Here is a 14215-nt window from a genome sequence, read left to right on the forward strand (position 1 = left end):
CACTACATACACACAACACACACAAATATACACATGCACTACATACATACAACACAAATATACACACTACGTACAACACAAATATACACACACTACATACAAACACAAATGTACACACGCACTACATACATACAACACACACATATACACACACAACACACACCACACACAAATATACACCTGCACTACATATATACAACACAAATGTACACATGCACTCCATACACACAATACACACAAATATACACCTGCACTACATACATACAACGCACAAATATACACACACACTGCATACAACGCATACACACATATACATGCACTATGTACACACAACACACAAATATACACACATCACACAAATATACACATACTACATACACACAAGACACAGCACAGACACACTACAGTACACTACACACATTACACTACCACACACATGCACACAACACACACCACACAGACATGCACACATACAATACATACACACACATAGCACACACACACACACCACCACCACCATTTGCCCTTACTCTAAGGGGCATCCCCTGGCAAGGCTCCCCTTAATGGTCGATAATCTTGAAATCAGCAGTGGTAAAAGCAATTCACATCATGGCAATCAGCAAACACCACAAATGAGAGATTAATTTTTCTGGACACTTGGTTTACCAGCTTACCACTGTGGATACTCCCATCTTAAGAGCGGGAGGAGGAGGTGATAGTTACAGCACCTGGCATAAGGGTAACTTCTCCCAAAATGACTGCTATTATCCTACACACACTTTCACCAATGCAAATATGATGATCCCAGAACCACTTTTGAGTCTAAAGATAGTAAAGTTACAGGACCCTAAAGAACTCACACACCATCAGCCTCACAGACATCTGCAGACACTCACCTCTGTGGTCACTGCCCTGTCACTCCCACTGTCTTAACCACTCAAGGATTCATGCCTAGGAGCACAAAGAGGAAAGTTAGCTGGAGCTGGACCCCTGAAAATTAGGTGAAGCCTCTCCCCTCCACAAAACCAGGCCCAGGGCTCCTTCCTCACCACCCCCACACCCTCGACCCATCCAGTGACACCCTGGAACCTAACGCCAGGAAGCTATTTGCAGGAGGTGGGCAATTGCAGGCTCAGCTAGAAACCTGATCTCATTCTAAGATTTGACATTGTGAGGCCTTTCTGTTGTTGTATTAATTAGGAATCATTTGCTAAAGAAAGCATTTTGTGGGAATTGGATTTCAAGTCAGATAACCTGGGCTCGAGCCAGCCAGTGACTAGGCATGTGGCCTCATGCAAGTCGAAATCAATTTCTCTTCTCCGTAATGGGGAATGATTGCTTTGGCAACAAATGAGATCAGCACACTGTGAGGGAGTGCTCACTCCGGGCTGGAATCATCACGCTGTGAAGGAGGGCCCACTCTGGGCTGGACAATCCACTTGGTGCTTCGCAGGTTCACAGTTGCAAAGCAGGACCGGAGTGTGAATGCTGGGGCCAGGGTGGAGATGAGCATAGTGAGGAGATGTCAGTGCTGCCTAAGGGTTGGACTCCTCACCCAGACTGTGCCTCTGTTTCCACGCACATCCCCTGCCTTCTCCCGGGCCCCCACGCCAGCCCTGCTCCCACCACCCATTCTCTGAGCATGGGATCTGTGGCCCACACTGTCTTCAAGGGGTGGTTCCTGTTCTCCAGGTTTATCATAAAAGAATGTCCAGGCATTTGTTTCTGGCATGGAATGAATGGTTATCTGTGGTATTGTTTCTTTCATTTCCATCGGCTTTCCTACTTTTGCTGGTTTTTAATGAAGGTCCGGCACAGGTCCTAAAGGAGCCACAGAGACTCAGTCAAGGGCTGGAGCTTGGCGGGCAGGGAAATCCCACACAACCCTTGTGGCAGCCTCCAGGTGGATGCCACCAGCCCTGCTTTACAAACGAGGGTACTCTGCCAGCATCCATCCGTCCACAGAACCCGGAAGAGCTTTCATCCAAAAGCATCTAGAGGAAGCTAACCCATTTGGTGTTGATTTTTCTTCTCAAGCTCTGAGCATTTCGAGCCACCGAATAAAGACTTCACAAAGTACCCGCATTCCGCATTTAGCACTCGCCCTGCATGGGGCTCTCCAGAAGTCAGTGGCTCCACCAGAGGCCAAGGTGCAGTGTGAGATGTGCTTGGGGAAAGGGGCAGCCTTCACTCTGCTTGGCACAGTCCTGCTGCCTGCACTGCACCCTCGTATCCATCCTTCTCACCCCAAAGCTCGCCCACAGTAGCACCCACCTCACCCCTTCGTGGCTTCTCATGATAGTGTCAGGAGCTCAAGGCAACTCAGCCATCCTCCCTTGCTGGCTAAACACAGAGAGAGGACACCTTTGCTGTTCCCTCAATTGCAGATACGTAAATCATGGATAATCCTGGCTCCTTGCTTCCTTCAGTTGCCCCTCGTGGCAAAGTACACACAGTTTTGCTTCCCTTGAGCTAGTCTGCCTCTTTTCAAGACCAGCTGTTCTCTCCTGCCTTTCTTTTTGGGTTTTAGTTTTGTTTTGCTTTTGACTTTGAATTCCAGATGAAACGCTCTCAGGTAACATTTGAAGATTTGCAGGACTTAGGATAACAAAAAAAAGTCTCAGGAAAGAGCCTTCTATCCCTGGGGCATAGCTTTTTCTTGCCTTCTTTGAGAGCTTTTGCATGTGTGTTTGTGTAGTTGTTTTTTTCTTTTTTTTTTTTTTTCACTTTGCCACTGAACATAGATGTCCCAGAAATAGACAACCAGAAGCTATAAAAGTCAGCCACATTCTTTTTGATTCTATTTCTTCTTTATTGTAATTTCTGTTCCTTCCACGGTGCTAGAAAATTCTGTTTATCTTGACTGTGCATCCACACTAAGACACTTGCAAACTTCTTTTCTTAGATTTAGAATTGGGTCTCGCTTGGGTCCTTAAGGAATTAAGACTTCTTTCTCAGGCCAACTTCCAGAGCCTGTGTTTTATCGTTGAACACATCTTAGAGTTGTCTAGAGTTTGTCATTTAGCTACCTATTGAGAAGCTCTGTCCTTCAGGGATGTCCAGAGGCCCAGCAGAGAGACAAAAACCTCTCTGGCTTTCTGTCCAGCTGCACTGCTGCTTAGCTTTGCTTACTCCTCAGTGCTGAGACTGTGGCTCAAGTCCTAGGAACAGCCCCCAAAAGGGAAACTAGCCACTCCTAATCCTGAAGGAAGAAATCCAGGCCTTTCCTCCACCATCACAAATGTCTTAGGCAGGAAATGTACCAAAAGTAAGGGTTAAAGCAAACCCAGCCCGGACACCTCACCCCCCAGCCACATATTACCTCTCCTTTATGCTGCAGTTCCTGTTTGCAAAAATCTTTCACACTCATGAGCGTTGGAATCTCACGTGACCCTTCTTATAGGTAAGTCCATTGGGGCTTATGGTGGCATTCAGTCCATTGTCCCAGATCAGCCAGAGCCACAGGAAATAAACACACAGTACGTTTCTTCTTTCATTTTAAACCTTCACTTATTTCTGTAACCAAGTGACATTTGTGGGGTGTCCGTCAAACCCTAGAAAGACACATCAGTTCAAACCACAGGCTTCAAGGTACCATGTCCCACTCTGTGTTCTGCTAACAAACTATGGAGCTAGAAAAACCCTGATAAAAGACCTTTCTCCTTATTCAGAAATCTCATGGTTTCTTAGAAAGTCAGTTGCATTTTGCTCAAGAAAGCAGCACTTGAGATTTAGAGTACTTTGTCTCCTTGAGGTCTCAGAAGCCGTCCTTTCTGGGGAAGCCTCATTGTTCTAAAAATACCAGGAATGCAGCTTCCCCTACAGCGGGGCCTTCCTTCCCCTAAAGATGTCCTTCCTCTAGTGATGTGTGTTTCATTTGCCAAACCTGGAGAATGAGCTGGCGGGTGGCATCCAGGTTTAATTATTAGCTGGTTGCAGTATCTTATGTGTGGCCCAGGCCCCAGATGTCTTCAGAAATTCATGAAAACTATCTGCAGGCTTGTTGTCTTTGATTTCAGACCCCACAAGGAAGCCGCCCCATGCTCTAAAGACTCAGGCAGAACATGCTCAAGGGCCCAGCCTTGTTCCCAATGGAATAAACCTAGCCAAGGAAAATGAGAGCATCCCATGGGAATGAGAGGTGTGGTGTCCGATGTCTCAGAGACCAAGGAGTGTGGGGACTGGGACCCGCCCCCTGCCTTGAAATCCGGAGGGTCCTGGTGATTCTTTTGAGTGTAGTCTCTTACTCAGCAAAGGATCACCTATAAAACATAACCTAGTGACAGTGTTCCCTCGATCTGCAGGTAACAGGTACTAACAAAGGATGAAAAGAAAAAGGAGAAAGAGAACAAAGAGTCATCCAAATGCATTCTTTTTGAACCTTTTCGATTCCAAGTGGATCTTGATCTGCTGTCTCCAGACTGCCCTTTGCACAGTAGGAGCAGGACCTGGCTGAGACAGTCATGTTCCTTGGTGGTTGCCAGGCAGCCCACTGTCCAGCTCCGTAGATTCAGCACCCCGTTTCTATTTTGTTTCTAAGGCTGGGATACGTTCTTGACGTGTGAACAGAACACTCTGCCGCCCTTTGCAATTTACGCCTGGCTGAAGTTTCTCACATCATAGCCTGTCTTCATCAGAGATCTGTGTTTCCCAGGAAGAAACGCAGACATGCCTTCAAATGTGCTGATCCCAGGGTACTAGGGGACGTCCAGGATCACAGCTGGCCCCCAAGTCAGGAAATACCACCTGGGCCCTGTCCGTTCACTTGGGTTGTTTGACAGGTTCAGTCCGTGCTTCTGGTCACTCTCGGCATCCAGAAGCCCCCGCAGATTTGCAGAGACCAGAGCTGCCTTTCTCAGTCCAGCTGCATATGCTGCAGGCATTTGCCACCCTGTGCACATGTTTGCAAGGAGCTTTCCATGCAGCCGTCTAGCCCACCCTCAGCACTCAGTCCCCAGCTCCAAAGCCTTCCCCATGTTCCCTGCCCAGCCCACCTTGCCCTCTTCACTTCTTACTCTTGGCAGCCCTTATCTTTTCTCTCACTTTGGCTACTTAGTATATAACACCTTGGACACCTGTATGCGGATTTTTCTGAGTTTTCTAACTGCAGTATAAATCCCTTCCAGGGCAGGGACAGAGCCTGCAGTTTACAGAACCCCTTGGATTCCCATAGCACGCAGCATCCTACAGTCACAGGTCTTCCCACTGTGTCATCCACACCAGCCTAGCTCTGGGGCCCAAGAAGTAAAATCTGGGAATGAGGCTGCTTGGGGTTGCAGAAAGCTAGGGGCTGCCTTGGGTCATGAGGTTTGTTTGAATGTGCCTGGGGCCACCTAGCCAGGATTTCTGGGAACTGAAGCCTCATTTGTCCTCAGGATTTAGCACAGCCACATTATGGTGGCCCTGGTGACCCCATGGCAGTGTGTCTGCCATGTGTGGGACCCAGCACCTCCCTCTCTATTCGTCTTTCTGCCTGCATTGTTTCTCCTGTCCTTCCCTCTCCTTAAAAGCTTCTGCTTCATGCCTTCTCTCTGTATTCCTCTCGGCTTTTGCTACTACTGGCCTGTCTATCTAGCTCACATTCAGACTTCCTGGAAGGGAGGGCTTGACTAGGTGATCCAGCCACCATGCATATAGAAATCTATTGGGCTTCCAGCCACCATGCATACAGAAATCTACTGGGCTTCCAGCCACCATGCATATAGAAATCTACTGGGCTTCCAGCCACCGTGCATACAGAAATCTACTGGGCAGAGCTTCTTGTCAGACCTTCTGGGATGCTGGTCAGCCTACTGCAGCTACCTTTTTGGTCAGGTGTCCACCTCCAGTCCAACCAGCTGTGATCAGAGTAGCAGGGCCACTGGGGCTGAATCAAGGCAACTGATCCTGGAAAATCCCTCCAAAGCACGGCTGGCCCTGGTGCCCAAGGTCTCATGAGGACACAGAGCAGCCCGCCTTGATGTACAATGCTTCTCCACCTCCCACTGGGTGAACGACAGATCCAAGATTCCTGAAGGCTCTTCTTTAGACGACAGAGCTATCAGTAGTCATCCAAGGCTGACTCAAATCTGCACAGTAACAAGACTTCGGTGCACTGTAGGTAGCTTTCCATCACTGCCTGTTCTTTAACTGTTCCTAATGCACTTTTCCAAGTCAGCATTTCATGAATGCAGTGGAAATGTCTTCCTTCCCTCATTCATTCATCAAACAATCACTTATCAAGAATGCACTGAGGAATTATCATATGTCAGGCATCATGCTAGGGCCTGAGGACACACAGATCAAGAAAGCACAGCTTCTGTCTTCAAAGACCCCAAAATAGAGTAAAGGAGCTTACACTACATTGGTTTGTGATGAGTTCATCATTCTCCCTTCTGGTGGGAGTGTGGGAATGTTGTGAAAGTGGCACAATCGTACATTGACACTAAGTACAAAGTGCCCAGATCACTTTTGGTCAGGACCTTCCTGTGATGCCATAAACATCACATTTAGAGGGGAACTCACCCTCGGAGTTGGAGCATGCCGGGACAATTGGGTTTCTTACAACCTCGCAGGCTGCTGGGTCTGCTAAGCCAAGAAGCTGCTCACGCTCCTCATGCCTCAGCAAGTGCATTGCTCTAAACACAGGAATGTCGAACCTTGCACTTTATTCCCAGGGTGCTCTTATGTGTGAGTGTGAAAATAGGCACATACTGATGACAATAAGTGTCCCACCTCCTGCTTGCTCTCCCTGGTCCCAGTGTTAGCACACAGTGAGATGGGAATGAGCCCGGACTCCTTAGCACTACAGCAGGGAACACTTTCCATGTTTTGCTAATAAAATGCTCAGCAGTCTAGGGCAATGCATGTTACAGCCACATCGTGAATTATTTTAGGCATAAAATATTCCAGTGAGAGACTGGAAAATTAGCAGATTCTCATGAGATTAGGGGCAAAGGCTACTGCATTTCTCTCTGTGTGTATGGCCCTCTCTTGCTTTCTCTTGGTCTTGCTTAAGCAAAAAAATAAAAATAAGATTATTCCTTCAGCACCCTCAGAAATATTCCCTACCTCATTGTTTAGTGGTTTATTTAAAAGGACATCATAAAACTCAAATATACATGGGATTCTCTCATTTCAGAGGCCTTTTAGTTTGTGTAGTAAATTTTGTTTACCTTAACATATAACAAAGGTTTTTTGAGTGTGCAACCAGATAGCAATTTCAGGCAGGCTCCCATTCTTACCAAGTTTTAGTTTCTAATAATAATACTGCATTTTTTAAATTATTATACTTTAAGTTCTGGGATACCTGTGCAGAACATGCAGGTTTGTTACATAGGTGTACATGTGCCATGGTGGTTTGCTGCACCCATCAACCCGTCATCTACGTTAGGTATTTCTCCTAATTCTATTCCTCCTCTAGCCCCCAACCCCTGACAGGCCCTGGTGTGTGATGTTCCCCTCCCTCTGTCCATGTGTTCTCATTGTTCAACTCCCACTTATGAGTGAGAACATGTGGTGTTTGGTTTTCTGTTCCTGTGTTAGTTTGCTGAGGATGCTGGTTTCCAGCTTCATTCATGTCCCTGCAAAGGACATGAACTCATCCTTTTTTAAGGCTGCGTAGTATTCCACGGTGTATATGTGCCACATTTTCTTTATCCGGTCTATCATTGATGGGCATTTGGGTTGGTTCAAGTCTTTGCTATTGTGACTAGTGCCACAATAAACATGAGTGTGCATGTGTCTTTATAGAATGATTTATAATCCTTTGGGTATATACCCAGTAATGGGATTGCTGGGTCAAATGATGTTTCTGGTTCCAGGTCCTTGAGGAATCGCCACACTGTCTTCCACAATGGATGTACTAATTTACACTCCCACCAACAGTGTAAAAGCGTTCCTATTTCTCCACATCCTCTCCAGCATCTGTTGTTTCCTGACTTTTTAATGATCACCATTCTAACTGGCGTGAGATAGTATCTAATTGTGATTTTGATTTGCGTTTCTCTAATGAGCAGTAATGATGAGCTTTTTTTTCATATGTTTGTTGGCTGCATAAGTCTTCTTTTGATGTGGCTTTATGCTCTGCTACCAAAAAAGCAGCAATAATTTTTTTTTTAAATACATAAATCCAGATGTTTTATCCTGCAGATAAAGGTTCAGGTCTGTGACTTCTTGGTTCAGCTCTAACCTCTCGTTAGATGTTTTGCAGGCAGCTGGTTTGCACTGGCTTGGAGCTTTCTTGGCGACAGTGCAAGGCAGGCTGGGTAGGTATGATTACCACCCTTTGACGAATGTCTTGAACCCTGGCACTTTGGCTCCAAAAGCCGTACCTTCTCCTTCTTTCCATTCAGCCTCAATAGATGATGTCTCTGAGTCGACTTAGAGGACTTCCTTGAGACTGTTTTTCAACCTCCAATGTCTTTTAGATTCAATCATAAAGCTAATGGAGTAGAAGTTCCTTCAGATCATGACCCCAAACATAACTTCCCTAGCTCCTTGCTATAATTTTTAACCACAAATGGATAATGTGCTTCAACATGAAGCCCCCTTAACACTGCAGTCTAAATCCTCTTGGAAAGGGTCTGGGACAGCCACAACATATGCACTTTGTCTCCATGGCACAGAATGTGGGTGCAGGTGTAGTTGCAATACAAGTTGCAACCGGGCTCCAGGTGTGGGTGCAATACAAGTTCTGTCTCACACCATCTCTTGACAAATCCAGTTCGGGTGGATTCATTGAGCAGTCCAACTATGGGGCCCCTGCATGGTGCTCCATTCTGTCCGTAAGCGGAGGGTGTGTCTTCAGGCCGTGCTGGTGCTTGCCTGGCCTTGCCCACGCGTACTTTATTCTCTACTCACCTACTTCCCAAGAACAGTTGCTTCTGGCTGTGCTACGGGCACACACCCAGCTTCCTCGAAGTGATGCCAATGCTACTTCCTCCTGCTCCTCTCTGAGCAAAGATGCCCTCGAGACCAGGTGGGAGGAAGTCTGCATACCTGTGGCTGTTACCCCACCTGTCACCTGAAAACGACCGCATGCCCCAACTCAGAAGTTAGAAATTGACCTATACTGCCTAAAATTAGTGACTCCCATCAAAAAGTGTGCATGCATTGGTGTGTTTATTATATATAAATATGCACATTGTACATATATACACTATACATATACATATACATCTAGATGAAATGTGAGCATCAAATATCTACTGCCTACTCCGGGTTGATAGCTCTGTACCTATTAAGACAGCACAGTGCAAAGACCACTCTGGAATACCTCATCTGTAGGTCTTTCCAATGGTTTCATTGCTGGACTCTTCCCTTGTCATCGCAGCTTCCTGGGCTCCCAAGTTTTGCAGAGATAAAACCTCCGTGGGGGCAACTCAGACCCCACTAGGTTTGTCCTTTGTGCTACAAAGCCAAGTATGCATTTGCATAAAGTGAACAAAAAGTAAATTGAGAGCTCCTGGAGCAGCTGTCAAACCTCCACAAAGCCTGTTGGGAATTTAGAGCCAAGGGGAGGAGCGGAAGACCCAGGCAGCTACTGGAAGAACCTGCGACTCTGAAGCGGTCCACTGAGACTGGTCCGTTTGGCTTATGAACTCTTCCACTTCCTATCACCAGAATCCTTCATATTGTCACATTCCCACCAACACAAAACCAAGCTCTGAGTCAATGGGAAACACTATTAAGACTTCTGGAGATGGATTCCTAACATCCATTTCTGAACTCTTCTCTCCTCCCATCCACAAAGCCATGGATCCCAGTCCTCACCCACCCACTCCCACCCTGTTCCAAACACAACTGAAAACTCATCTCTTTTATGAGCTTGCTCTGACAAGTGCAATTCCACAGCAATTAACATATTCTTTTAGAAAAATCTTGATGAGCAGAGCAGCTGTGAATCCGCTCACCACCCTCAGGTGCAAGATACATCACAACCCCTAATTTTCCTAGATCCAATTAAACTGGCTCTGAGCACCTGCTGTCTGGGGTTGGACGCTTTCACGTATCCACCGTTATTGAGGGACACCACCCGTCCCTGGGGTTGTATAAATGGCCCTAGAGACTTACACTGTCCATAAAACATGTGGAGGGGTTTCTAGTCTTGTTTCTGACTAGGAATGCACAACCCATTCCAAGGCGCAAGCCTGTGGGTACATTTCCTCTATATCTAGGAAAACCATGAGACCATCACTGTGTCTCCAAGGTCTCAGCCCCGTGGCTCAGTCTCCAGGCACCCCCATGTCACCCTATGTTAGTTTCCTAACGCAGTTGGAAAAAAACTACCATAAACTTGGAGGCTTAAACAACGCAAATGTGTTATCTGGCAAGTCTACGGGTTAGAAATCTAACACAGGTCTCACTGGGCTGAAATTGTTTTCAGCAGGACTGCGTTACTGCTGCACCTTCTAGGGGAGAACCTGTTTCCCTGCCTTTCCATCTTCCAGAGGCTGCCCACAATCCTTGTCTCATGGCCTCCTCCTCCCCACTCAAAGCCAGCACCATGGGCTGAGTCCTTCTCACATTGCCTTCTCTCTTGTTCTCCCTCTTCTGCCTCCCTCTCCCCCTTAAAAGGACTTTTGTGATGACACTGGGCTTCCCAGATAATCCAGGATAATCTCCCTAGTTGAATGTCAGCTAATTAGCAACCTTAACTCCAAACTGCAACCTCGATTTTCCTTTGTATAGTGGAACATATTCACAGATTCTGTGTATCAGAAAACCCAGCTCACTTCTGCAGGTCTTAGGGGCCCCTCCCTTTCCCTAGTAAGGCCTTTGCCAGCTTCTCCTAATACAAGTCCCAAAGCTTCATCCCTTTGGAACAATCCAGTGCTTTGCCTACCACAGCCAAGGCTTTGGGAAACAAAAGACCTGTAAAGAACCTCCTCTAAGGCAAGGCATAAATCCCTTCTGGCAAGACACAAATCCCCTTCTGGCCCTCTCCAAAGGGGGCAAAGAAAACAACTACCCCTTTTGGGGTGGGAAAGAACAGATCATTTCTCAGTCATCCTTCCTACAATTTTGTCTTTGTATCTGCTGAACCCTGGCATGGCATCTTTTCCTCTGCCTCCGTTCCCTTTCCTCTCTTCATGCATGTGTGGGCCTGGGACCACATCCTGTACTTCTGGAAGCTTCCAGCAGGGCTCACACAGTGCTCTGGACACACGTTCAAGTGTTCCACTCATCTTGGACCTTATGAACAAGGCTCCGAAAGTTAGCAAAAATATCGGCGAATATAAGGCTTTGCCATCAATTCCAGTGGCTGGAGCACTTAAAACTTTTGCTTGGGATTTATTTGGATGGAGTGCTAGAGCTCAAAAGAAAAAATCCACTGAGCAGTCAGAGTGGATAAAGGACAATTTAGGGAGTATGTAGAAGTTATAGACTCCCACTCCAAATGGTCAGTCTTAAAGGATCTGAAATTACTTATTCATTTATTCAAGAAAAATGCCTTTAACTCTTGTTATGTGCCAGGCACTGTCTTAGTGCTGGGTTTAAGGTCGCAGGAGACCTCATGTCGTATTTTGCTTTTCCACTATTTAATCAGAGGGAAATTACTCAGAGTCAAGTAAGTATCATGGAGAATACCAGCTTTAGAGGTCAAACACGCTAGGCAAGTTATGGAACTTTCCAGACACTCCTCTCCCCTGTCTTAACAATGGTGATTAAAAAATGGCATCTCTTCACAGCCTTTTGGAGAAGACTGAATTATGCACAGAGCACACTCAGTAAACACCCCCACCTCTCCCCGCCCCACCTCAGAGATAGACCTAAAGCAACCCCAGATCACCAGACAGCTGGAGAATGAAGGAAGTAGGCTCTCTTGCAACCTCATGATTTGTTATTCTGTTCCCCAGGTCTGGATTGTCCCTGGGCCTTTGATTTGCTACCTAAGGACTCCCACTCCTGCTTTTCTTAACCCGCGCCCACCTCACCCAAGACGGTTAGTCCACCATCTCCCCATTCCCACCTGCTATGGACTGAGTTATGTCCCCTGTAAATTCATATGTTGATATCCTAATCCACCATGTGATGGCATTTGGGAGTTGGGGTCTTTGAGAGGTAATTGGATCGTAAGGGGGAAGCCCTCAGGATGGAGTTAACAGCCTTGTAAGAGAAATCACAGAGAGTTTGCTGTCTGCCATGTGGGTGTGAATAGGCAGCCTCCTGCAAGCCAGGAAGAGAGCCCTCATTAGGAACAGAACTGGCTGGCACCTTGAGCTTGAGTTTCCCAGCCTTCAGAACTGTGAGAAATGGATGTTTGTTATTTAAGCCACCAGTTGGTGGTACTTTGTCATGGCCGCGCCAACTAACACACAGTGACCCTGGAATTGCCTCCGCTGCCCTAGTGGGATGTGTGTGCTCCTGTGTTTTCTTCAAGGCTGTGAGCCTTGAGGGCAGGGGCTGCGTCTTTATTCACCCCTGTACCCAGCTCTTCATAGTAGGTGTTGGGTGTTTATAAATTGAATTGAACTGGAATCTGCCTACTGTCCTGTTTGCCTTTGCTGCCATAATAAATCACTGAAAATTGATTGGACTCATATCACAGATGCATTGACTTAAGATCCTAGAGGTCAGAAGTCCAACAGGAGTCTCGCTGAGCTAAAGTCAAAGTGTTGTCAGGGCTGTGTTCTTTTCTGGAAGCTCTGGGGGAATCCACTTCCTTTCCTTTCCCAGATTCTAGAGGCCACCTGCACTCCTTGGATCATGGTCTCCTTCCCACATCTTCAAAACCAGCAACCATGGCCAGGCATGATGTCTCACCTCTGTAATCCCAGCATTTGGGGAGACCAAGGCAGGAGGATTCACTTGCACTCGGGAGTCTGAGACCAGCCTGAGCAACAGAGTAAGACCTCATCTCTGCAAAAAAATAAAAAATAATAACAACAAAACTAGCTGACTATGGTGGTGCACACCTGTGGTCCCAGCTATTCGGAAGGCTGAGGCAGGAGGATTGCTTGAGCCTGGGAGGTCAAGGGGCTGCCATGAGCCCTAATTGCACCACCGAACTCTAGCCTGGGCCTCAGCAAGACCCTGTCTATCAAAAAAAAAAAAAAAAAAGCTCCAGCAACCAACCTTCCTTTTTATGCTACTATCTCCCTCTCTTCTGCTGCCTTCCTCTTCCACTTTTAAGGGCCTAGGATAATCTTCCAGCTGACTGACAACCTCCATTCCATCTGCAAGTATAATTGCTCCTTCACATGTAACATGCATATCCACAGTTCCCGGGATCCGGATGTGGGCATTGTTGGGGCCATTATTCTGCCTACCATATGCCATATAAAGAGGTTTGAAAATAACCTCCATCCCAATTTGTGATTCCTGCGACTCACAGAAATCCTTACACACACACCCTGTTGCCTTCCCTATGACACATATTCCAAATAAGCCTGGTCTCTAGACTTGAATATCTCAGGAACATCTGAAAAACATTGCATAGGAGATAAATTACCAGGCCTACCAAGCTTGAGTTATTGCTCGCTGATCCTTGGTTCAGCAACCACTTAATCTCCACTTCTTTCCCTTGAATTATTACCATCGGTGAAAGATGGTGTTGGGGGAAAGGCTATGGAATAAGGATTCTGCCAGTTTTGTTGCCCCTTTCTCCTCCTCCCAGGAGGACATGGCTTGGTGGGTTGGCAGTCCCGGAGGAGACCCGTTCCTAACCTGAGCTTTCCTCTGTCTGGACTTCTCATTCTTTCTGTTTCCAGTGCATTCCAAATCATGTACATTCCTTCCCAGTCACCTCTCAACTTATCAGGAAAAACAGATACCTGTACCACCCATTGTTGACAGAGTAGTGTGGCTCCCTCACTGATTTGGGGAAGAGTGGATTTTTCTCCAAAAAGTTCAAAGCATTTTCATGAATATAACATTTTACTCCCCACAAAAATCTTCATGGGATTATAGAAAGGAAGCATGAGAATGGAGGCAAAGTATGTAGAAGTATTACTGACCATATTATAAAGTAATCACTGAGGGTTTTTTTTTTTTTAATACTTTAAGTTCTAGGGTACATGTGCATAACGTGCAGGTTTGTTACATATGTATACATGTGCCACGTTGGTGTGCTGCACCCATCAACTCGTCAGCACCCATCAATTCATCATTTATATCAGGTATAACTCCCCAATGCAATCCCTCCCCCGTCCCCCCTCCCCATGATAGGCCCCATTGTGTGATGTTCCCCTTCCCGAGTCCAGGTGAACTCATTGTTCAGTTCCCACCTATG

General features: G+C 46.5%; 1 protein-coding gene across 2 annotated transcripts in view; it reads left to right on the plus strand.

Annotated features, from left to right (window-relative positions):
• KCNJ6 (potassium inwardly rectifying channel subfamily J member 6) overlaps positions 1-14215 on the plus strand; it is a 308832-nt gene that overhangs the window by 158870 nt on the left and 135747 nt on the right. The gene's annotated exons all lie outside the window — the stretch shown is intronic.

The sequence above is a fragment of the Piliocolobus tephrosceles genome, chromosome 19, assembly GCF_002776525.5.
Source record: "Piliocolobus tephrosceles isolate RC106 chromosome 19, ASM277652v3, whole genome shotgun sequence".
Taxonomy (NCBI): Eukaryota; Metazoa; Chordata; class Mammalia; order Primates; family Cercopithecidae; genus Piliocolobus; species Piliocolobus tephrosceles.